Consider the following 26,373-nt stretch of genomic DNA (forward strand, 5'->3'; position numbering starts at 1 on the left):
GGGGCCAGCTCCTTAACTGGCATAAATTAGTGTCGTTGTGTTGATCTCAAATTCTTCCACCAGATGAGGATCTGGCCCAGCAAATAGACAGGAAAATGCCTTACATCCTCAATAAACAAAATCTCGTAGTCTCCTTCACATTTATGTAGCTACATGCCCCACACACCACCTCTCTCTGCTTTTTACTTTCTATCAACCCATGCTTCTCAACAAGCTATCTACTAACCTTTCAACATCATTTCTTCTTCTAGGAGGACATATCCCTACCTGTCACTGTTTCTGCTCCACCATCTAAATCAGGGTTCCTTAGTTCCAAAAGGAAGCTCCAAAATCCACCCGCCATAGCTGGTGCTCCATGGAAGGTGATACAGCTACCATCTTCAAAAATGCAAATACCTTCTTGGAGGAGCTGGGCATACATAACTTGCACGAGATCACTTAGACAAATTGAACCTCTTTCTTTTGAGTCTCAGGCTGGGGTTTTAACCACAAGACCATCCTTATTTTTCTGCCTGCCACACATAAGATAGTTTTATCTGAATTCTCTTGTGTAAAGTCACTGTGATTTGTTGGGGTTTAAAGCTATTAAATTAACAAGTTATTATGTGTGTTTGTGGCTTTTTCTAAATGGCAATCCATCTCACAATTTTTCTTTGGATCAAATTAACAAAAGGATGAACCTGTTGTGATTACTCCTGTTAATTAGAGCCACTTCACTCTTTCAGACTTAATTATAGCACTGAGTGGCTCATATGGGAAGCACCTTGTTGGAAAAATACTTGTTTGACACAGTAGTTCTTTGTATATTTATAGGGAAGATCTTAAAATAAATACCCAATAAAGGAGCATGGCTGGTAAAGTAAATACACTGTATGTTGCAGTAAGAAGTATCTCCATTTTATAATTACCAAAATCAGCCCTCTAATGTTATGGACACAAATTAAAGGCCTGAGTCTGCAATCCTCATGGACATTGAGTGGCACTTATACAAACTAGCTCTTCCTTCCAATTCTCTCTCTGGAAGGAAAGAGGAAGGGTGGTCTTGTGATTTCAGACTTGGACATAAGAGACCTGTTTGCAATTCCCAGCTCTGCCACAGACTTTCTAGGTCATGTAATCAATGCATGACAGCTGTGGGCAGGCAGTGGCACATGGGGTGTACAAAGTGTTCCCTGGGTGATTTGGTGGGGCTGGAATGTGACCGTTAGGAGTGCAACTCCAAACACCACAGGGCCAGGCCACAGTTCGGAGGCAAATCCTCCAAGGAGAAGCAGCAGCATTTTCTTCCTCCTGGGAGGCAGTGAGGGAAAGTGGCAAAGCACTGAGTCTTGCCACAGGCACCTGAAGGAAATAAAATGTATTGTTCTACCTGAAGAAAAAAAGAAGAGTTAGATGAAGAGCAGTGTGCCACAGAGGAAGGTGGACAAGACCTGAGTGTGTCACTAAAACTAGTTAGTTTCTACATCACAGACAAAAATGAAATGCTTTGTCAGTTCTTCTGTGGCATAGGGGAGAAGAAGCCACAGAAAATGCTGCCTGATGTTTTAAAACTTTTTTCCATGGAGGAAATCACAAGGCTTTGTCTGGATCAGTTAGAACTTCTATCTGAGGAAAAAAACTGCTGAAGATTCCTGAAGGTGAGATTGGTGCTGATTCTGATGCTGATGAAGATGCAGCCTGATGAGATAAGACTGGAGTTGAATGTCTGTCAACAAGAAAACAGCATTGTAGACTCTACTTCTATGTTGGGTAAGTCACAAGACTTCCATTGACCTCAATGAGCTTTGGATCAGACCCATAATCTTACTATACATCAGTTCTGTACCAGAGGGATAATGTGTCTTGCCTATTTAAACCATAACATTTTCACAGCAGAGACTCTCTCTCCCCATGTGTTTGTACAGCACCTAGCACAATAGGGCCACGTTACAACAATACAGGTAATGGTAACTGGGAGCACTTGTGTGCATAAGTGATGAATGGTTGCAGCTTCCGGTCTGAGTATCCTCTTGTCCTGGAAATTGTGGTGTATGGAGCTTTAATAATGGTGGTGACTTTGGCTGGATATTGTACCCTTATGTTCTGCAACTTCCTGGGCTGCAATGGTCAAAAGATATGTCGATGGTGCCTGAAGGTGGGCTGGACACCACACTCCTCCAGTGAAAGGCTGCTGCATATAGCTTGTAAATAAGGAGCCAAACACTGTGCTGCTTGATTCATTTTGTTTTTTTTATTTTGTTTGCTTGTTGTTCTGATCCAGTTAAAGTCATTGAGCCAGATCCTGAACTGGAATAAATCAGTCAACTAATCTGCAATCAATGGAGCACCACTGATTACACCAGCTGAGAGTTGGCCCATTCAGTGTTGTTAATTGAAAAGGCAAAGTTGGCTTATTGGATTTTAGAAGGCATAACAGGAGTATTCATTGTAAAAGCATTTTTACATTAGCTTTTTGACCCACACAAATATATCTGCAGTGAAAGCTTTACAGATGTGTCTGGCTCCCTGGCATATAAAAATGAACAAAGATAAATACAGCTTGGGGACATAAATAATAGCACAAATATTAACTAACATGAAATTTCACAATGCTGTCTACTAATTTGGCTCATTGAGCATTAAGGCCCCTATTCAGAAAAGCATCCCCATTCAGGACAGCACTTAATCAAGACGTTAACATTCAGCATGTGTTTAAATCTCAGTGAAGTCAATGGGAATTAAGTATATGCTTAAAGTGAAGCACCAACTCCAGTGCTTTCTTGAATTGGAGGCATAATGTCTCAACCAATGGGGCGTTTCTCTGTTTGTGGGGAAGAACATACTGCAGTCAAAGACCTCACTATTAGACACATACTGGCCCCTTTTCAATAGATGCAATTTGGCAGCCATGGTATCTTACATCTACATTATTTTTGCCAACATATATTAGGTGCTAAACTACTTGTTTACATCCACAAGTCATGAAATTAGCTGTCCAACCAGTGGAATTTGTGCCCATAATTTATTGTGGGTGGAGAACTGCAGGTTAAAGTTTTTGCAGCTGCATAACTGTGCCTAGTTGAAAATTTGGGCTAGAAAAAGTATGTTATGATGGAGTTTCTTGCAAGGGCAAGCCAAAATCTATAGTCCTCGGTGGTGATTTTAGATACTGGCCCATCTTGTGAGGGGTGAGTCCCAGGGGGATTTTCAGGAGGAACAATTCTTCCCTGAGTTTCCAGGCTATGGCTGTCTTGCCCGGCCTGTGGGAGGAGGTGTGTATTCGTGGGAGTGCTAGAAGGAAGCAGTCCCTGCACTCTGGAGAGAACAGAGAGTAAAAATGTGCCAGACTCTGCATGGGACCCACAAAGACAGATTGTCTACTATCTTGCACCCTTTGCTGCCTTTTGTTCCTGTGAAGAGACCAGCCACAATTCGGCCTACAGCGAGTTGATAAAGCCCATGTGCATGGAGAAGGTGGAACACAGGATTTGCCATAATGAATCACAACCAAGGTCCATCTAGTCCAGGAGCCTGTGTCTGACAGTGGTCACAACAGCACCTGCAGAGGAAGATGTAAAAACCCCACAGCAGGCAGACTTGGGATATCTGCACCCACATTAGGTCTGATCCTGATTTCTAAAAAATGGAGGTGGGCTTAATCCTGAAGCCCAAGGTTTAATAACCCTTCTGGATATTTGTTGAATATGGATATAATCCATAATTAACATGTCCAATCCCTTTTTTAATCTTACTAAATACTTGGCCTCGATGGTTCCCCAGTTTAAACTCACATTGTGTGAGCAAAGTATTTCCTTTTATCATTTCTGACTCTCCCACCATTTCATTTAATTGAATGCTCCCTTTTTCTCATGTTACGGGACAGGGACATGCCCCTCTTTATTCTCCTTTCAACCTGTTCATGAGAGGTTTTCCAGTCATTGAACATTCTCATTGCTGTCCTTGGAACCCCATCCAATTCTGCAATATCCTATTTCAGATTAGAGGGGGGACCTGGTAAGTCTTCAAATATGTTAAGGGCTGTTATAGAAAGGACAGTGATTAATTGTTCTTCATGTCCACTGAAGGTAGGACAAGAAATGAGCTTAATTGTCAAGGGAAATTAGGAAGATTTTTCCTAAAATCTAACCTCAACTATCGGAGTAGTTAAGCTCTGAAACAGGCTTCTAAAGGAGGCTGTGGAATCCTCACTACTGGAAGATTTTAAGAACAGGTTGGATAAACATCTGCCAGGGATGGTCTAGGTTTACTTCACCCTGCCTCAGCAAATGTAGCTGGACTCGGCGATTTCTCAACATCCCTTCCAGCCGTACATTTCTATGATTTTGTGATTCTGTGGAGTGACCAATATTTCATAAAGTATTCCAGATGAGGGTGCAACACTGATTTATTTAAAGACATAATATTTTCCCTATTCTCCATTAGGAAGTTTTCCTGACAGTAAATCTAAGTTTTCCCATTCTTAATTTCATCCAATGACTTAGTTTATCCTCTACATTCCTTGAATACTATATGGTACAATATTAATTGAAGTTGTTATACCAACCCCTCTCCACCTCTCTCATTTGAGAGCCATACAAAACACAGGGGTTATGGGTGGAATTAAAACAATATTTTTTTTTCCCCCATTTGGTAAATGTTGATTTCCACTTTTCTTTTCTAAATGGAGCTGAAATTAACTGAGGGGAGAATTTATTTTAAAATATCTAATGAGAACAAAATTTATATATATAAATAGTCAAGGAAGCTGTTTGCCTCACAGCGACACAAAATCATGCAAATGGAAACTGAAAATGTGAGTGACCATCTTACACATTACACATTGCTTCACTGTTTTACCACTGGAATAGCAATGTCACTACAAGATCAGTAAATTAAACTGCAGCAAGCTGTACAGTGGTGAAGAGTCCTTGGGCAATGGAGGTGCTGCATGGTAAAAAAACAACAACCAAACAGCTGTTTTTCCAATAGTAAGGAATATAAAGGGAGCAGGAAGGTGGTCAGCCCTGGTCCTGTTCCCAGAAAATTAGTGTGGTTAATGCCCTCACATATACGGAGCAGGTAATCAGCTCACTATGGGCCAGATTGTGACTGGTGTCTTCAGAGGTGCAAACGGAAGTAAAAGGGTGCTAAACAGTAAAGGGTCCTTCTTTGTGGGTCCCATGCAGGAGCCAGACATAGTCAGTCTTGTTCTTTCCGCCTGAGCGCAGAGCCTGCTCCCTCCTACTGCTAACAAATACAAACCTCACCAGGGGCAGGAACAGGATAGCAGAGGATCTGTAGCCTGGAAACACTGGGAAGAATTCTCTCTTCTGAAAATTCCCCTGGGACTCACCCCTTCACAAATTGGGCCAGTGGCTAAAATCTACCACTGAGCTCTAAGAATTTTTGCTCCCCCCTTTGCTCCCCCAGCAGCTGCATTATAGAATATAATTATGTACACTTTAGGTCCAGATGTTCAACTAGGCACAAGTTTGCACATGCAAAAGCTTTAACTTGCCGATTTGTGCTCACATAAACTGTGGATGCCAGGTATTGTGGCTGCAAGATTGCACCTACGGAAAAAAGGAAGCCACTTAAGTGTTCGGACCTTTGAATTAAATTGTGTTGTGCAATGGATAGAGCATAGGACCCACAGTCACGATTCCTGGTTCCGGCACCAATTTCTTCTATAACTTGGTCAAGTCACTTAACTTGTGTATCCACTTCTTACTCTGTTAAATGGGTAGAATTCTACCAACCTGGCCCAATTTAAGTTAATGGCAATTTTTCATTGACTTTGATGGGGCCTGGATTTCACCCTTAGGTTTTTGGGTGAACCAGAAGGGACCATTGTAATCATCTAATGTGATCTCTTGCATGACACAGGCCATAGAATTTTATCAAGTGAGTCCCACATCAAGCCATAACTTCTGGGTGTTAGCTAATAGTTATAAAGCTCAGTGTTGTGCTTGCATGTCAAGTAGGGTAGAAAGTACTACTAAAAAATTTGCAGGATATTTTTGCTTGACTAATAAAACAGTAGATGTGAACCACTTTGCTGATTCCTCTTCTGATCCATTGCCTGATGTACTAAGCACGTGGAAATGTTCCCCTGGAACTTGCCCAGGGGACATGAAAGAAATCCTGGCTGCAAACTAAGTAGGAACTGGAGTGAAGGGTTGACAAAGCTGATAGAGTATTGTAGCTGATGACTGGCTTACTGCGCTTGATGACCTTTGATGCTGTGCAGTGATGGTACCACCAGCAGCTGTCATTGAAACAGAAGATTCGTATTCTTCTTAATGAAACAAGATTGCATTTTCAAACCATATTCAAGGGGTCAAGGAAGCATATTGATGCAGATTTATGTTTATTGTTCTGGTCAGGGTGGAAGAAATCATGCAACCTCTAATTTGCAAAGTTCTGCACTTGGACGGATGAATTACACTACTGTCTGGCTTGCTTTTTTTTTTTTTTTTTTTTTTAACTATAAACGTATTTGTATAATTAAGAGCATTGTAAAGACTCTAGTTAACAGCCTGATAGAATTTTAATAGATGATGTCAGAGTACTTTTACAATGAGGTTAGTTTCCAGAACTATCACAATGCAGTCAGCAAGCACGGTCATAAGAAGTTTGACTTTTTCTTTAAGTGAATGACTATGGAAGATACGAGAGTGACATTCTCTGAGGTCAAAGTCCCCTATTTAGGCACATGACAGCCACAGCAAAAGCAGCAACAGTACAAGTTTTTATAACCCAATAACTTCTTCCACCAGTTTAACGCAGTCATGACCTGAATTAGAAGAGGGGACCTTCTCCAAGAGCCATTCTGTGGCAAATGCTAGTAAAGATGGGAGAAGCTATTGGAAACCACTCAAGTTGGTCCTGTTTCTGATCCTACTTACCCCAGTTTTACACTATGGTCAGTTCCATGGATTGCATTGGGATGAATCTTGATTTACAGCATGTACTTCCAATTTACTAATAAAGAGAAGAGGGAGATGTTCTGAGGTAATGGGCAGATGGAAATAAAAAGGAGCATGATGACTTTAGTGGCAAGTTTACTCATAGATTTTTAAGGCCATCACGATGATCTAGTCTGACCTCTGTATGACACAGGCCATAGAATTTCACCTAATGACTGCTGTAAATTATAAACTGAAAATAGATGTAAATTAGTCTGACTGGATATCCTGTATAACTATAAGATACATGATTTCACACTTACCCCAACATTTGGCCCATTGTTATGCAAGGAATTAATGGAAATAGCAGAATCAGTAAGAAATGAAGCTGAATGACAGAGTATGACCTAATGAGCTCCAGTTGAAATTTGGCAGGATGATGCTCATGTCTGGGATGTTGACACCGAGGGCTATAAAGGAAGAAGGCTTGGAAGAGTAGTAGTATGGTAGAAAGTACTTATGGAACCATTCAGATGCAATCAAATAACTAGTAAGGTAATGGGCAGGGATCTAAGAAATGGAAAAACAAGAAGGAAACTGAAGGTGGAGATGACTGCAGACCCTCAGAGTGAGAAAAATATACCTTGTTTTCAGGATCCTGAATTTAGTTTGGACTTTACCAGCTTATTTTGCCTGAATGGACATCACCCTTTGATTGATCCATGGAAAAGGTGGCAGAGTGGCCTATATCTGTGGTTACATGATGTGTCATTGGGTCCAGGTCTAACACAGGAGACCTTAAGCATAGAATCAGCTAGGGTGATACGATTCTCTTACAGCACTCCTTTCATTACTCAAGCATCTGCATCAAGCTAACCCTTCTCTGCTTTTGCCTCTCCTCTTTCCTTGCCACAGGCCCATGGAGAGAGATTCTGTTTTTCTCACCCCATGCTGACTGAAGTGACACTGTTGATCAATGAACAGCTTGTCCAGGAGAACCAGTTTGATTGTCCTTGTGTGAACGTGCTGTGAGCAGCTGCACATTCATGAATGGCACCACAGAGTTCTGCTCAGGTTTCTCTTTATGGAGATGTCTCGCTGTACTTTTATATTATTCCAGTAGCTTGATGTTTTATCACTTTTATGGCAAACAGTAACTGAATTCACTGGCATTGTTTATTTGTAACTTTTTTTGTTCTGTTATGAACTGGAACCACGTGAGGGCTATGCTCTGCTTAATTGGTGGCAGCTGGAGGCATTATAGTTCATAGATTTGTATTTAAAGGCTGGAAGGGTCCATCGTGATCATTTAATCTGTCTTTCTGCATAATACAGACCCATACAAGTTCATCCAATGCTTTCTGCATCAAGGTGATAACTTCTGGTTGAGAGGGTATCCTGTACAGTGTTTCCTCTAAAAAAAAAAAAAAAAAAAAGACATGCAGCTAAAAAAAAAAAAAAGGAATTTCCATTCCATGAAAAACGTTGAGATTAAGCTTTTTTTCACTCCACGTCAAAAGACAAAATTGAAAACTTTCCAAGAATTTGTCAAAAAAATTGTTTTTGGATGGGGGTTATCAGAAGGTTTTGTTTTGTTCCGATTTTCACTTTTTAAATTTTATACTAAACAAAAAATTCAGTATAAAATAACAAACATTCTATTCTGATATCATACTTTCAAGACCACTGAAACCCTTCATTTGTTTTTTAAACAAATGAAATGTGGAAATCAACCCTTTTCACAAAAGGTTTTGATTTTGATGAAATGACATTTTCTGCAGGCAACATTCTGTCAGAAATGTTCAGCCAGTCCTACCTATAGCCTTAAAGACTTGAAGTGACAAAGAATCCACTATGTTCCTAGGTGGAAATAGTCATTGGTCTAGATTTCAAAGAGCCAGATTTGTCAATTGTTTGCACCCTACAACTCAAGCCCAATTTTCAAGAGCCCTAATTCCATTTAGCCCCCTACAAGGGCCAGATTCTCAGACATGCTCAGCACCCTGTCTGAGGAGCTTTCTTGAAAATCTGCCCAATGGTGGTGCATAAATGGTTGCTGAATGCTTTTGATGATCTGAGGGAGCTCAACACTTGGCAAGATTGTACCTATCCCATGATGAGCATAATGCCACGAGGGGGCTGAGGGAAAGATCCTCACCGGTGACTTACACTAGTTTCCTCTAGTAGCATGTGCACTGGCCTGTTGGTTTGCAGGTGGTAGGGGGGAGCACTGTGGATGGATGATAAAAAGTCTCCCCACCTAATGCTCAGTACCAAATTCAGGTAGCCCACTGTGGTCTAGGGAGGCGAAGAGGCTCTTTGTCCCTCAGTGGATCTGTGCTGGGGTATCGGTAAGTGGCTTCATAGCGTATGCAAAGTGCAATTAGCACACCAGCATGACCATGCCTACTTCTCAGGTTAAATGTGAGGTGAAATACATTATGGAGTGTGAGGCGTTTAGCTATTTTGGGAAAGAGGGCATATTGGGGGGTGTTTGCATGTCCGAGGTTGGCAGTATCACCAAGTGGCGATACTCCAGACTATATCACCTAGGTGAAATTTGAGGACCACCTTGCCTAGCGACTGCAGTCTGAGATGGGTGGGGGAGAGGGAACCCAGGCCCAACCTCCTGCACCAGGTTCCAACCCAGGGCCCTTCAAGGAGGCCCTGCAGGAGGGGGCTGCACCCAACTGCTCCCCTGATCTGTTTGCCCAGATTGAGCTGAGCTGCTCCCTTTTGAATGCTCCCTCAACTGGGAGCATGCTCAGCATAGATGAGGGGATGGGGCTTCCTGTGTTCAGAGCATTTCCTTAACCCACGCCTCACCAGTGCAGTGTTGGTACACCCTCTCACAGGGAGATACCGATTGCCATCACTCTCCCTGTGAGCTTTGTACTTTGTGAGCTTTATTTAACGGTTTCGGCATCTTTAAAAATACCTTTATTTACATTACTGAACCCTGCGGCTTGTTGGGCAGCTTGGCAGTGACTCACCCGCTGCAGGACACAGGTGAATGTGAAGGAACAGCTGTGTTTCCTAAAGACATATTAGTGCATGTAATTTCAGCCTTGCTTGCTTTTATCTAAAAGAATGACAAAGAAAGAAAGAACAAATGTAAGTCTCCACAACAGAGAGAATGAGAATGTAGTGTCTTGCTCTAACTTATATTTGAGGTGCTAGAGAAGGGGGAGCTAGTGGAAGGATTTAAAGGGAGGGGTGACATGGTCAAAGCAATAAGTTAGGGAAATGATCTTCGCAGTGGCATTCTGAATGGATGAGCATGGCAGGACTGCATTTGTCACTGCCAGAGAGAAGAACGTCATATTAATCAAGACACAATATGATGGAAACCTGGCCAAGAGCGTTAGTTGGATAGGAAAGGCTGTATCTTAGAGATGTTACGCAGTGAGAATCTGAAAGATTTAGACATAGACCTCCCTTTATCTCCTCACATCCAGGCGGAGTTGGAGATGACTTGGTGGGTGGGGGAGGCTTTAGGGGAAAGATGTAAAAGCTCTGTTGTAGCCATGTAGAGCTTGAGTTGGTGGCCAGACATCTTTAAGGAGGTATCAGAGACAGATGAGATTGGAGAGAAGGAGACAGTTCTGGAGCAGAGAGATAGAAATGTGATTGATCAGCATAGGGATGGTATATGAATTTGTATTTTTGGATGACATTACCCAGAGATGAGGTGTAGCAGGAGAAGGAAGTGGGACAAGGATCGAGACCTTTGGGACCCCCACAGAAAGGAGGGAGGAGGAGGAGGAGGATCATAAGAACATAAGGACGGCTATACTGGGTCAGAACAAATGTCCATCTAGCCCAGTATCCTGTCTAACAGTGGTCAATACCAGGTGCTTCAGAGGGAATGAACAGAACAGGTAATCAAGTGATCCATCCTGTCACCCATTTCCAGCTTCAGCAAACAGCACTCCCTGCCCATCTGGCTAATAGCCATCCTTTGAAGGAGCAATTAGTATGGCAAGAGGAGATCTTGTGGGATAAAAAGGCTCTACTCTGGACCCTGGGAGAAAGCCTTCTACCATTTGACTGAGGAACATGTTGCATGCTGGGAAGCATGTTTTGAGAAATGAACCATTGGTAAGTTTTGAGACTGCATTCTTTTTGGATTTTTTTTTTTTTAAAGGAGAAATCTAGTGGTAAACATTGAAAAAAAGACACTGCTAGGGAAAGGCTGGATACTTTACCACAGACTGAAATCATTACCACCACTTCCTGCTGCAGCTATCTAAATAATTGTCCAGGCTCAGCCTGACCCTACTGACCTGATGAGCTCTCACCATTTTGTGCTATGGCTGTAGGCACACATGGCATTACATTGCAGGAAATATGAGCATGTTATTGGTGACTGTATCTATTCTGGGCTAACTGCATGATTGGCTGCTTGAAGAGTTTTTTTTTGTACAGGTCAGTAATGACATTCACGCACATCTCAATGAAACACTTAATTAAGGAATAAAAAGACGGATGGAAAGGAAATTACTGCACAGGCTGCTCTCTAAGTTATTCTCGAAAATAAAAATGCTGCAGATAAGGTACTAAAGACCCACTCAATGGCTGAGGGACTGCACAGGAGCAGAGCGGTGGTGAACAGAAGATTTACATTCTCTTTGCACATTTCAGAATCATTCAATCAATAAAATAAATAGCTGTAGAAGGTAACCCATAGAGAGTGTGCCACTGAAACAGCTTTCCAAATATCATGTTAATTATTTCTGTGCCTTGTTATAGCTTTCTCTGCAAAGCTTTATAAAACCTGGTTGTGTGTATTCCTCTCTCCTTCTAAATGTGCCACTCATGTAAAGACAGCAGTGTATCATATCAGCTATTTAAGTACATTACTGTCAATAATATCTATGTCGATATCTTTGAGAAAGAAAGAGGGAACAAAACGTCCTTTAGAAATTCTGATACAAATGAATTGTTACAGACTAGCTAAGGATGCTCCTAATAATAGTTAGCACTGATGTAATCCTTTTGATCCTCAAAGCACTCTACAAATATTTATTAGCTAGATAGAGTTAGTCAAGTCTTTTCTGTCAAAAGAATTGTTCACCATAAACTTGGTTTTTGAACTAAACTTTTCATGAAAAGGTTCTTGGTTTTTGGTTGAAAACTGACATATTTCAATTCAGAAATGCTGCTGTAGTGCCTAATGGAGTTATAGTTTAGTTTTTTCTTATAGCCCCAGTCTCCTCTAGGGGCTGGGCTACACAGACAGACAGACTACTTCTCCCATGATACAGAATGGATGGACAGGGAGTCCTATGATGCAATTACCTCCCTTCACTATCGGGGGAACTCACCGTGCATCATGGGACATGTAGTCTTACCAAAGAGTTTGGTACATAGAGAAGAATGGATGTGTTAGGCATCTGAACTACAGCTTCCATGAGGCAACAGAGCAGCACTTCTGAATTAAAATCTCAATTTTTAGCTGAAATATTTCAGGTTTTGGTTTTTTCACCAAAAAAAGTTAATGGAAAATTTCAATGAAAATCATTTTTTTTCCAGCAAAATTTTCTAGGGTGGAGGAAGAGCCCTTTTTCCAGCCATCTGTGCCTGTACTAACTAATCCTTTCTTATCCATGCACAGGCTTCCCATGCCCAGTTGCTCCTCCACAGGCCAGAATATCAGTTTTAGCTCCTTTGCTATTGCATGTAAGCAGGGACTGAATGGGCTGTCCCCTGCCGAGCTGGCTGTGGGGAGGGGAACAGGCACCAGGGCTAGACTATATTTGCATGAGCTCACCCACCCTTCTTAGGTGCTCAGAATGATGGGACTGCTTTGCCCAAATGATCCCTCTGGCCTGTGTTGGGTTACAAATCACTTTAGTGTTAAATGCAGTAATGAAATGTTGCTCCCCTTGTTGTATGAGCAAAGGACAGCAGAATGTGCTTAGCTTGTTCAGCTCAAAGGGTCACTATCATCTGACCAGAACTGGCTAAGCAAGGGGCTCAGATGCCAGAGCCCTATGTAGGTTGATAGGGGGCAGGGACAGATATTCCTATTTGGAAGTGTGGGCTCTGCCTAAGAGCCCCAGGCAGGGTTTAACCTTCCACTCCCACTGTTCAAAGATAGAGCTAATTAAGATTCCATTATGAGTTTGTTTTGTTAAGTGCTGAGAGTTAAGTTCCTCAGCACTGAGGGTCACCCACTAAGAGCTGACAATCACTGAGAGCTGGGTGGAACCTCAAGAGACTGACCCAGTGAGGTCACATGGAGGAAGCAAGTGGTAGCAGAAAGTGATGGTGTGCAGCAGAGTGGCTGGCAGATCGGCTAGCAAAGCAGACAGCAGGGCAGATAGCAGGGGAGTGGCCAGGAGGGCGGCTGGTGGAGTGGTGGGCCGCTGGCAGGGAGGCTGAATCATAGCTGTTGGACAGTGGATTGAGCAAGGGATCTTCTTTCCCCCTCCCACCAAACAGGGTGAGAGCTGAACTCTGCAGCTGTGTCTCTAGACTGAGTCTGTCCTGACTAAGGACAACACCTATGGATGGGATGCTGTGAAAGGAAGGGCACATTAAAGGAACTTCTTGTTGCTGGACTTAAGAACCTGAAGCAAAAGGAAACTGCCCTATGTACTCCCCGCTGGGTGTTTTGTTCATGGTTTTAATGGGTGTGAATCCTGCTTGTGGCATTTCCCCAAGTTAATGCTGGGGAAATTCTCTCCTTTATTAAAAGTCTCTTTCCTACACTCAGTCTCTGTGTTTGCGAGAGGGGAAGTATTGCCTCTAGAGGCACCAGGTTACTAGGTGAGGGCTTGAGCTGGTTGTGTGTTGTATTGTTGAAAGGAGAACCTGGATATTGAACCCCGCCCTCGTTGCTGCAGAACATCCAAAGGATGGAGGAGAAAGAGCAGCACTAAGGTGAAGTGACTTGCCAAGGTCACAGAGCAGATAAGTGACAGAGGTGGGAATAAAACCAAGGTCTTCATTAGTTTATGCTGCCTCTCAAAAGTTCTCATTTCATCCCTCCTGCTCCTGCAGCAGATAGCACCCTAGAGAATTAAATCGTCCTGAGCAGCACACTGCAGCAGAAAGGAAATAAAGTAACCCCCATTTGAGGGTTTATTACATTCCAAGAATTTTGCTGGCGGCCAGTTAAGCCAATTCAACCAGAGCAGTTACTGATGGATTTAAGATCACCCGGACATGCATTTTAGACAGGGTAGGAGGTACGTTGTTTGCAGTGATATCTACACTGTTGCTAGATTAAAATGGAGCTGCATATTTCCTTTATGAAAAATAAACGGGAGATGACAGTTTGTACTAAACCGCCACACAAGGCCATAAACCATCATCTCTGGGGGGCAGTGTGAGGGTGTTGGGGTTGTGGTTCTCTTTTGGAAATGTTTTGAATTCTGCTGCTGAGCCTGACAAGAACTGAGCAAGTCTAGGAATTCATGATCTGTACTAAGAAATGACAGAATTGCCATCCTGATGAAGACAGCCTGTTCATCTGCACAGAGCTTTGCAGAAAAGGAAAACATTAGTAAAGGGTTAGTGTGGCCCCTGGAATAAGGTGAACAGATGTTTCAGTTTTACTAGGACATTCCTGCCTTTGTAATGGACTCTGCTATAGTGTTTGGCCATTAGCTTTTATGAGTATGTTAAAATGTCTCCGTTTACATGTTGCAGTTTTGAGAGGCAACCTAGCTGTTTTTACCAAAGGAATCTCTCCATCATTTTTCTGCTTGGGAATGCTTCAAGGGTGATTTAGCTCCTGTTTGTTTTTATCCCCAGCAAGAAAAGATTATTCCCCACCCCTCTAAAATATTCAGTTTTACATGTTGTGACATACTCACTGCACTGGCACTTACTTCCTGCTGGTGATCTGGGGAATAGCTCAAGCAGGCCCCTATGTCCACAGCCTGTGCTCCTTCACTCTTCCTGGGGGTTCACCAGTAGTCCTTCTCACTGCTATCAGGACCCATCACCTCTTCCTGACTTGGTCCTCTGGCCAAGCCAGAATCTGTGTTCCCCCTTCCAGGGGGGTTCTGCAGTCCTGGTTCTGCCACTTAATTCAGTGGCCACTACAGTCTACTACCACTCCAACAACTGTCTGAGGAAGGTGGGAAGGAACCCAGGCCCACCCATTATTCCAGGCCCCAGCCCAGGGACCCTATGTGCAGCCAGCTTTCACCACCTCCCCCCCAACTCCTCAACAGGCTTCCCTGGGCCACTTCCCCACAGCCCCAGTACCTCTTCCATCCTTGTATCAGGGCATCTGCTCTGCAAAACTCCAGCAGTCCACCACTGCTCTATTCCAGGTGCTGACCTCCTTCCCCCAAGGCAAGGCAAGGCAAGGCAAGGCAAGGCAAGGCAAGGCAAGGCAAGGCAAGGCAAGGCAAGGCAAGGCAAGGCAAGGCAAGGCAAGGCAAGGCTCCCCAAATTCCTGGGATTGCAGGCCTTGGCAGCTCCCTTTTATACTGGGTTTCTCGACCCTGATTGGCTATTCCGCAGCTCCTTCCCATTGGCTGCTTCACCACTGGCCCTCTTAACCCCTTCCTGGCCAGTGCAGGGCAGATGCCCAGCCACAATGTATTCAATTAGATGTGGCTCAGTCAAAAGAATCTGAAGGGGACACCCAGGTTGTTGGTCATGAGCTCTTGACTACAGGAACCGAAAAGCTGGTTCATTTACTAAAGGCCTTTGAAGCTTAGAAGCAGAGCTCTGCAAAACTCAGTGGTTAGATTATAAACTTCTCGGAGACAGGGACTGACTCTGACTGCATGTTCATACAACATGTAGCACACTAGGAAAATAATCCTGGCCTGGGATCTCTGAGCTCTATTGCAATTTTAATAAATGTTAGCTAATAATGATAATGTGATAGTTTTCTGATATAAATACACCTCAGTCTGTTTTCATAGTTTGGTTCACACTGGTTCATATTGCAGTTCTAACTCAGTTATGAATCTGTACAGAAAATGTACTCTGCGCAGCAGGTGGCACAGCACATTAGATTGTTTTCAGTGTCAATGATATTGTTTACTGTTAGAGTATAGTGCTCATCTACTGTAACTGGTGGCTGGCAGGAGTTATGAGCTACCACACAGTAAATGACACAAAATCTCATTCAGCAACAGATGGACCAGTGAGAAATTTGCAAGAGCAATTTCTCTTTTCATGGGCTGGGGAGCTAACTATCCCTTGGGTCACCACAGCAACAACTGAAATTTAGTATCCTACTTTCTGCTGCAGGAAAAAAAAAATGAAATTCATCATATATTTATAGGATATAATTTTCCAGACTGTTAATAGAAGAGCTTAGTTTCAGGAGACTGGGTTCTGCTTCATGGTGGGTTGCAGACTGAGGGCCTGATCAAAACCCTATTGGAGGTAATGGAAAGTCTTTATTCAGCTTTGAATAATAATATCCAACTCTTACATAGCTCTATTTATCAGTAGATCTTAAAGCACGTCAAAATCTTTCATGTACTTTTCCTTATAATACCCATCAGGTAAGGAAGTATTATTACCTTTTTACAGGTGAGGAGCTTTGGCACACAGAGGCAAAGTTCCTTGGCCAACGCCACCCAGGAAGTCAGTGGCTGACTTACTGAGTAAGTATCATACTGAGTATCTTTGAGCAACACACTTTACTTCTCTGGCCTCTTTATGTGTCTGTAAACTGGACTGGATAGTAATTAGTTGAATCATCATGTTTAGAGCATGTTGGGGTGTGCAGGGAGGGCACGACAGAAAACAAAATATTCATTTAAATTAAATATATATGTGCATATATATTTTTAATTACATATAATAATATATTTATATATACACATTCTATTATTTATTACAGAATACATATATGTATGCACATATATATTTATTACAGAATACATATGTATATGCACACACATATATATTTAATTACATAGACTATATTTATATATATATATGCTATTATTTATTACAGAATACATAAATTATTCTTTTGCAATTGACAGTAACTTTGAAATAGACATAGAACCTAAATGAACATACATATAGTAATATCTAAAACCACATAAAGCCTTCATGAAGCATAAACAGATAATTACAATACCAGCAGAAATGGCACTACACAGTAATAAACCTGCATGTTAGTAATTCTCAGACCTGTAGTTAAAAGGCAAAAAATAAATACAAAACATATATAAAACTTATAATGAACACCAAAGATTAAGAAAGAGGATGTGATATAAAGGAAATTTATAAATATGCTAGGCCAGATTCATTCTGGGGATAACTTCACTGGCCTCATTTGAGTTACCCTGAGGATGAATCTGAGTTGTTGCTATTTTTATTATTTACTTTCTGCGAAACAGACCGTTTTCTAACATTATTTTCGGTTTGGTTTTTTATTGCAAAATATTTTTCCCTCTTGATTTACTGTTGTGATCTGTACATTTGGAAAGCATTTGGTCTTTAAATGTTCACCTGGGGCTAGTTCACATCCCCAATATCCAAACACAGATCTGCCCTGCTGGTACCAGTATCATCCCAACATATGGGTTGAAATCCTGGCTCCCATGAAGCCAATCGCAAAACTCCCATTGACTGAGGATTTCACGTGGTCCTTAGGTTCTTACACTATTCCAACCCAGGTAACTCACAGAAGGTATTATAGCCCAAGCCATCCCGTAGCATAGTGGACTAGAAAGCTCCAGCCAGGGGAGGCCTAAAAGAAATCTCTGTTGGAGCTGGGCTTCTCAAGAAGAAAGGGTATCAGAATCAGTGTAAAGCCAGAGATTGCTCTTTTCTCCTGCAAGTTGATGTGCAGATCTCAGGGAAGCTAATTGGCTCTGGGGGAACTCAGGCTGCTGTGGGACAAACCCTGCCCACAGTACCACAATGTGATTTTGGGGAAGGGAAGGAGATCTGTTATGCAGCTTTCCTCCCACCAGTCATTTTTATGGCAGAGCCTCAGTGACTAACTGGTGCACCAACAGGTCATGTGGATTTCTCATTTGCTTCTGACAACTGATCCAAGCATGTGTTTTCTTAGCCAAACCATAGATGGTGGCAAGTATCATTCAGGAAGTGGAGGTGGGCATGAATCCCTCATTTCATTTCCTTGTTTTGATGCAGATCGATGGTTAATTTTCTATGGACTCAGTACAGCTCTTTTTAAACAGGCATCAAGGGCTAAAACTGTATAAGAAAAACAAAACAAGCAGTCTGGACAGTGAAATTTAGAAGTGAGACAGGATATGCAAATAACCACAACTAATGTAACTATTTATACCCCATATAAAAGAGAGTGTGTGTTTGTGTGTGTGTGTGTGCATGGGTGCACACACATGCCAAGTTTAGAACTGAACACTGAAAACAGTTTGGAATTTGGTGAGTTTTCACTGTCACTATTAAGGTAGAAACATGCTCAATATCTCTTAATATTTTCTTAAAAAAATACTATGAAACTAAAGTGCAGCAAGTCTAACAGTTAATATAGAATCCACATGTCAAACTGTCAGTGGGAAGTGTTTTGGAAAGCCAAAGGCAACTGAATAAAAAGGCAGCAGAAGCATCAACATTTCAAATATGTGAGACCAGGATAGGTTCATTACTGAACTAGCTCATGGGAACTCTTCTGTTTTTTGTCCTGTTTAGTTTATTAATGCAGGTCTCCAATTAGGAACAATACTTTGAAAGAGATTGCTATTTAGTGGTCCCCTCTGAGCTTTCTTCTGCCCATTTTGTAAGTACAGTTGTAAAATTGTAACATATCTTGAAATCTGAAGAATGAAGCAACGTTTGTTACAGTATATTAAATCACTGAGCTCCAGAGAACAAAGATTCTAACCAGTGTAGTAGCAAGTTCAGAGAGAGAGAAAATCATGCTAGAATTTTATTTCTGTCTGGGAGACTTTGTTAATTATTTGCCAGTTAGAAAATATTTGTGTCACAGTTACTGCATTAACTGTACTTCTGACAGCCTCCTGGTCTGGTTGAGTGCATTCCCTTCTCAGGTGTCCGGCCTCTAGACATCACCTGAGCTATAGGTGGAATCACATGGTTCTCTCACTCAGACTGGGTACTAGGTTGCAATCCCCGGTACTAACCATGATTACCTCAGCTGGTCTGATTTGGGCTCAGACCCTGCCATTCTGTTCCCTGTGTGGCAATGACAGTGGTCATCAGTGACCAAATGGTCTATTTAAACAAAGTATCATTTATTTAGAACAAAAGAATTTCAGAGAAAAAATATCTAAAAAAACAACAAAACACACTACATGCATATCCATCTTACCAGGTGTTTGATCATCTTCCACAGGGGGACCTTGATAGCACTCACTCTCTATAGACTCTTCCACAGAGCCTTTCTCTCTCAGAACTCATTCACCCATCCTACTCAGCCCCTGGCAACTCACCCCCTCCTCCTTTTTGCAGGATCAAGACATTTTTAACTGTCTAGAGCCTTTTTCAGCTCTTGCTCCCCAGCCTGGCAAAACATGTGTGTCACTTCAGCCTAGGGCCTGACAGGCCATTGTCTTTAAAATGTGTGCTTTTGTGTTCTTCTCTGGGAAGCCATCGTGTCTCCTTCCTGTCCAGATCCCACTGAATTTAAACATTATACGCATATACTAAACATTCCACCATCCTCCATATACAATAGCTTCCCCTCACTGACCATGTCCCATACAGTCTTCATAACATTATGCTATAGCACTATTCTTAACATTATGACATAACAGCTCACAATTTGTACATATGAAAAATACAGACAAGAAAGAGTGTGAGCATTGGAGTCTCTTTAGCTGCGTGCGCATGAGGAGGTGAGGTAGTTTAAGAGTTCTGCCCAGTTATTGTTATGAAACTTGAACCCACTTCATTGGCAATCTATTTGTTAGCTGGCAGGGCTTCATTCCGAAGGTATGCATCTACTGCAATCCTGGAGCATGACTGCAGCTCATGCAGACAGATCTGAGCTAGCTGTAATCTAGGTAGCTCAAACCAGAACAGTGATGTCACAGCAGCACGTGCTTTAGCCCACAAGTAATTACCCAGGACTCCGGGCAGGCTTGTATGGCTTGCACTGAAGTGTGAGCTGCAGTGGCTAGATTACGGCTAACTTAGGTCTGTCTGCTTGAGCTGCAGTCATACCTGGGTATTGCAGTATAGACATACCCTAAGCTCATTCAGGGCTGTGAACTGGAAGCAAAAATATTTCGGAGGCTGAGTTTAATTGCAGATTATATTTCCTGGTCACTAGGAAAGGTCACGAGGTGTAATTTCCATGGTAGGTATTCAGGGCCATTGGTCGGCTGTTCCTGCTCCATGTGATCAGGGGTATGCTGGTTAGAAAACACTCAGGAAAGCGGTAGGTTCAAGAGAAGGCAGCCCTGCTTTTATTAACTTCATGAGCACTTGGGTCAGTGTGAGTCAGCTGTGGCTTCTGGTCATCCTGGTAGAGCCCTGCAAATCTGCAGGTATCCTTTTATCATCTGTGGACCAGGTTTGCGGACCACAGATCGGATGCAGATACAGATTTTGTTTCCATGCAGAGTTTTACATACAGGGCATGCTCAGAGTCTCAATACAGGTATTAGCATAGCCACTCTCTATGGTAATATTACAGAGGGATTGCCAGACTGGATCAGATCTGAGGTCCATCTATTCCAGTATCACATCTCTGTCACGACCAGGGTGTGGGTGGTCATGCCTAGTGGTTGGAGCAGGAGTCAGGCTCTAGGAACTGGAGTCAAGGGGCAGAGCGGGAGTCAGGACCAAGCAGGGAATCATGGCTGGAGCAGACTGGAGCAGGGCAAGAACAAAGCAGGCACAGCCACGATTGCAGCTGCAAGCATAAGTGTTGAACAGCCAGCAACCACCTGCTAAACTTAAAAGCAGGCCTGCTGGCGCCCTTTGGCCAATCCTATTGCAAACCAGCTGGGCTCATTAATCTGCCTGGAGGGTGGGCTGACTAGTCCTCAAGCTCAGTGGAATGTGCTAAATTCTGACCGCCTCAGAGCCGTACACCAGATGCTTCCAGGTGAGGTGTATTGACCTCGTTTGCAGAGCTGTTCCCAAAATAGTCACACATAATGTGATCCCACTTCCTGGGATACTGCTTGAACCACAAACAAACAACGTAACCCCCCATCACCAGCTGTAGGGGGGAAAGAGTAGGGCCACTGTGTAGTGAAGGGTCCAGCAACTCTACTCGAATATCTAACATGGCTCACTCCCACCCCACCCTCTCCATCTCCCAAAGCTGGGATACAAATAGCCTGGGCAGAGGTATGCTCTGTTGTGCAAAGGGGAGTGCCAACCCTTCTGACTAGGCTTCGCAGTCCCTCCCTTAAGACTGCTTAGCCCTAGATGCTAGATTCAAAAGAACAAAGGGTCACTCCCACCTCCCTTATATCCAAGGTGGAATTAACACTGTGCAGCGAGTCGGCAGGTCACCCATTATTTCCCAACAGGCTTCCAACACCTGCCAACAGCATGGCTCAGCAAAAGAACACAGCCGCCTTTTTACATTTCTGTACTAGCAACATGATATCTGTTCTCCCAGGGGAAGGCCAATCTCAATGCCACTTATGGTCAAGCACTGACAGAGGGCTAGCTCCTTAAATCTTTACTTAGTCAAAGCTCCCATTGAAGCAACGGAGAGTTTTGCCTGAATAGGGTGGAGTAACACAAACAAACAAACAAAACCAAACCAACAAAAGAAATGGGACTTTTCCTCTTGGCTTCTGTGGGAGCAAAATCAGACCCTGAATGCTTGGAATGGCAAATGTTTTCAGCTTAAAAGTTGCATTGTACAGTAATTCATCTGTATCTCTTTCTGTCACCCATACCAACTGCATGTATCATCTGCATCATATGCAGTTATCTACCAAAAAGCTGTGCTTTGTTTAATGATGTTACATTTTAGTGATGTTTGGATTACGTTTATTGTTATCTGTTTTCCAGGCGTTTCTCTGCTTCCAAGCCAATGAATGTTATTTCCCTTGCCAGTGAAAATGTACTGAGGAGGCATAAAATAGAAAATGTCAGGTAAACCAGAACATTTAATGTTTAAGCACTGCTAAGTCCAGAACACCTTCTGAGCATGGAACTGCATCTTCCAAGGGGTCTGGTCCTATGGATCCTTACTCAGGGGGTAGCCCCTAGAGTTATGAGTTGCCCCATTGGCTTCAATGAGAGCACCCATATCAATCAGGGATAGTTTTGTGTGTAAGAGTATGCAGCACCTGCCAATAACCTTCATCGTGGAAGAGGAACATTCATTTTTCTGAGAATAATTGCACCAACTATATGCACATTGTGAATGCAGCACAGGGGCACAAGGTTTGCCCCACCAGATCCGAATGTGAGTCCAGCAATGTTTTTATTTTGCCTTTAGCAGTGATTTAGGGGAACTTCCATGAATGTGAAGATCTCTGGCTCAATGGTTCCACCATGAGCATAGGGGATGGAGGCACAGCATGCGGAATCCTGCATAGGAGTTGCTCACCCCTGCCAGCACTGGGGAGACGGCAGGGATAGGACAGGAGGTGGGGCCACCTTAGGGATGTGGTAGAGCTGCAATACCCTTGACTACAAAATGGCACCAGGCTTTTCCACACTACAGGGTGCGAGCACTGCATAAGAACGCATTAGCTATTCAGAGCACAGTCTGGGTGGAAGGTTTCATAGGTACAGTTCATTTATTCTGGGTAGATAGACAATGCCACTAGAAACTGTTCCTTAGCCAAATATGCCCCCCCCCCCATCAATAGTTACCTTATGCCCTAAAAACATGAGATTTGATTATCCTTCTCTATTGTGTTACTGCCTGAACTCTGATTGGTCACAGGTCTGTCCAGTGACAGTAGGAAGTCTTGCTGTCATGATTTCCAAGAGGAAGAATGATGTTTCCAGTCTGGGACTCAGGAGACCTGGATTCCCCTATACAGACTTCTTCTGTGACCTTAGGCAATCACTGAGGCCTAGATCTTCAAAAGTATATAAGTTAAATACTTAAATAGCATTGAAGACATTGAGGGGGGACATTGAGGACCTGGGCCATAGTTTCTCCCAATGGAAGATAGGAGCCTAAATAGAAGTTAGGCTTTTTGAGCATCCCACCAATTGTGCCTCAGTTCCTCATGAGTCCAATGGAGATAATAGCACTGCCCAACCACACAACTGTGTTGTGAAGATAAATACATTACAGATTGTGAGGTGCTCAGATACTACATTTATGGAGGCCATGCAAATACCTAAGAAAAATGGAATTCCACTGTCTGACTACCTGCTGAAGTATTTCCATCTGTCTTAAGTATCTGTCTTAAGTTTGCCATTCACTGATTTTGGTAAGAGACTCTCTTCTTCTCAAATTATGGGGCCGAGGAGGTAAAGGATCTGAAGCAATGATACTGAAATATTTTAGTTCATTATTCTGTGGTAACAAATTGCCCTCTTAATTATTTTAGTAACAAATTGCAGGCTTATTTTCAAAATAAAACCCATAAGCAACACTGTTGCAAGCATCCATTCTTTTGATGACATATGGACTGTGCCAAAGTAACAAGAAAGAAACTCCAGCCTAATACAATTAACCCATATATTTCCGCTCCCTGACGTTTTAGGCAAGTTTAACTGACAGCTCCTGAGTCACATCTATACCAAGCTGCATAAGAAATAGGAACTTAAAAAAACCGAACTGTTGTAAGCTCTGTAACTTCCTATTATTTCCCAGTTATATTATGCTAAATGTTGTATCCCTTATTGATTCATATAGTTATTAATCAGAAAAGCCTGAGTATATAATCCCACCTGATCTTTAGGTCCCTGGAAATGACAGCTAAAGCTGGCAGCTGGCTTAGTGGAAGAATAGTAAGATGAAAAAAGCAAATGAATATCATGTTGCATTATTCATATAATTCCACTAACAGACACACAGGAATTCCATTAACTCATGTTACTTATGAGCAGGCTTCAGGATAAAAGTATTATTGAGAACACAAGTTTGAGGTTGTGCAAGAGTATTGTCGATTTTTCTTTTTAGAAATATATCCTTGACCAGCAGTTTAATTCTAAAGTTGTAAAGGCCAGTTTCTGCCTTCAGTGATGCACTCACAGCTGCTGTTGACTTTCCTTAGGAGTTGTTTATCTATATACTGCATTTGGCCCTAAGAAGCTGTAGGATACCCAAGAAAAGCATTGGTTGTAACAAATGTTTATATTGTTCATCACATATTATAAACAGAGCAGGTTACACATTAAATAGCTAAGGAAGCTTAATATATTTTGGGCCCAAGACTGAAAACCCAGATAAAACACACATTATCGTTATTACAGTACCACCTAGAAGCTGTGACCAAGACCATGGCCCCACTGCACAAGGGGCTAAAGAGAAAAACATCTGAACAGGTTACAGTCCAAATAGGGAGGGAGAAACAGAGGCACAGAGAAGTGAAGTGTTAATGTTGCTAATGTTGCAGGGCAGATCAGCAGTAGAGCTAGGTTAGCTCCCACATCTCTTAATTCCCAGCATAGTGCCTTGGCCATTAGCCCACAGTGGGAGCTTTCGGCATGCTAGGAATGCAGTAGTTGTCTCTTCATAAATGGACATTGAGGATGTAATAGGAATTCATGTATATTACTGTATAAGTTAGGTATCCTGGCCAAAATTTTTGAAGTGGGTATTAAAGCTGGACACTTTAATTAGGCACCTGAATAATTGGCCTGATATTGAGAAATGTTTAGCACCCATCTGCTTCCATTGATTGAAAATTTTAGTCCCTCTTTTTGTTTCTTACTTATTTGTCCCGGACTTTGTTTTTGTAAGTGTTTGTTGCTTGCCCATCCCATAGTTTTGCAGCATTGATTTAAACTGAAAAAAGACTAAGACATACGACACACTATTTGCATCCCTTTTATAGCTGCAAATGTGGAATGCGATTACCAGCTGGAGCAAATTGCATCATCGTTCAGGAACCTGCAGCCTTTACTACAACACACCTGCAGTGCATTTCAGTGGAAAATTTTTCTGAGCATATAGCACGTCTCAGTGGCCAAAGCAATTTAACATGGGTCTCTACCCAAGTGCCTCATCAAACTTTGCTTCATTTTTTAACTTGCTCTATTGTACCATGCCAACCGGGCAAATAGCAGAAGCCACCTCTTGTACTGATAGCATATATATGATGAATAATGTAAATTCCATGCGTAATTCTTCATTTTGGGTTTTGAAGGTCTGAGTTTCCTATTTTCTTTTCCATAATGTGATGACTAGCTAAATACGAGAGATAGCAACAGTGTTTCTAAAAGCAGCTCATTTGTTTAATGAAAGCTTAAATAAACATTTATCCCTCAGGCTTGGAATGTTTTAGGAAGAAGCCTGATTTCCATGATTAGTGGGTACAGGACTCAGGCCTTATGTGAAGGATGGCAACGTCAGTCGCTCTAAAATATCAAAGTCCCTGCTTCTCAAACTCATTAATTTTCCCCACAAAAGACAGATATGAGAAATACCTTCACTAATACATTTGCATTCACACTGAAAATTGACTTTTATGTGCAATGAATTAATGTTTAATAAACAATTGGTAGGATTTCAGACATTTATATGCAGTTAAAACAACATCATGCTATCAAGACATTTTAGACCTGATTTTCAAGAGCGGAAGCCTCAGACAATGCAAAAATGCATGCACTGTTGCATTCTTAAAATGCATGCACGGTTACTGTAATTGCAAATCACAAATCTAACGGTTATTTCTACATACAAATCAGGTCCAATCACCATAATGTGAATACCAATTAGGGGAACAGTTGTGCGTTGCCCTTTGAAAAGCAGGTTTTGGGCTTCCAAGGTGACCTTCAAAGATTGCATTTTGATATTTTCTATGTTGCACTCTGAATTGAAATGTTCAAACACATCACAGGTCAGAGGGAGAGAAACGTGTACAATTCTGGGCTCCCCAGTCCTCAGCTGCACTGTGCCACTTCTCTGGCACAAAGCAACCCAACAACTGGCACAGCTGGCTCTGGGAGGATCACTACAAGTTGCACCAGCACCTTCCCAGCCGCTAAAGCAGGGGATTTTAGCCAGGGGAAAGAGACATGGTACCAGCAAGCTCTGGTCGGCGTATCCATCCATTTCATTTACAGTAGGGGACTGGCTGGGTGGACAGCCATCCCTGAAGTCGGGGACACAAAGATGGCTTAAACGCCCCTTTGCATGCCGTTTCTCCCCAGTCATTTGTTCAGTGCTACCGTTGGCCAATAGGCCTATGCACCTCATTCCATTTGAAACATTTATTCCTTTTAACACTGATTTTTCCAGGATAAAAGAAGAATGCATGAGGCAAACAGTGTGGCGCTTAGGAAACAACCTCTGTGTAGAATGCAATTTCTTTTTACTTCACATCCCTACTGCACAGTTGAAAATGCTTTACAGGAACAGAAGGATTGAGATGAGAAACAAGTGTGTAAAAAAGGCACTTGTGCTGCCAGACAAGGACAATAATGTGCAGAGAGG

General features: G+C 42.4%; 1 long non-coding RNA gene across 1 annotated transcript; it reads left to right on the forward strand.

Annotated features, from left to right (window-relative positions):
* Window positions 1-1,514: 1,514 nt before the first annotated feature.
* Window positions 1,515-25,194, forward strand: LOC137165897 (uncharacterized). Its single transcript, XR_010923517.1, has 4 exons — window positions 1,515-1,749; window positions 16,401-16,474; window positions 21,816-21,899; window positions 24,773-25,194. It is a non-coding gene; the product is annotated as an uncharacterized lncRNA (long non-coding RNA).
* The last annotated feature ends 1,179 nt before the right edge of the window (window positions 25,195-26,373 follow it).

This window comes from Emydura macquarii, unplaced genomic scaffold, assembly GCF_026122565.2.
Source record: "Emydura macquarii macquarii isolate MOO-44397 ecotype Brisbane River unplaced genomic scaffold, CSIRO-AGI_Emac_v2 contig_318, whole genome shotgun sequence".
In the NCBI taxonomy this organism is placed as follows: Eukaryota; Metazoa; Chordata; order Testudines; family Chelidae; genus Emydura; species Emydura macquarii.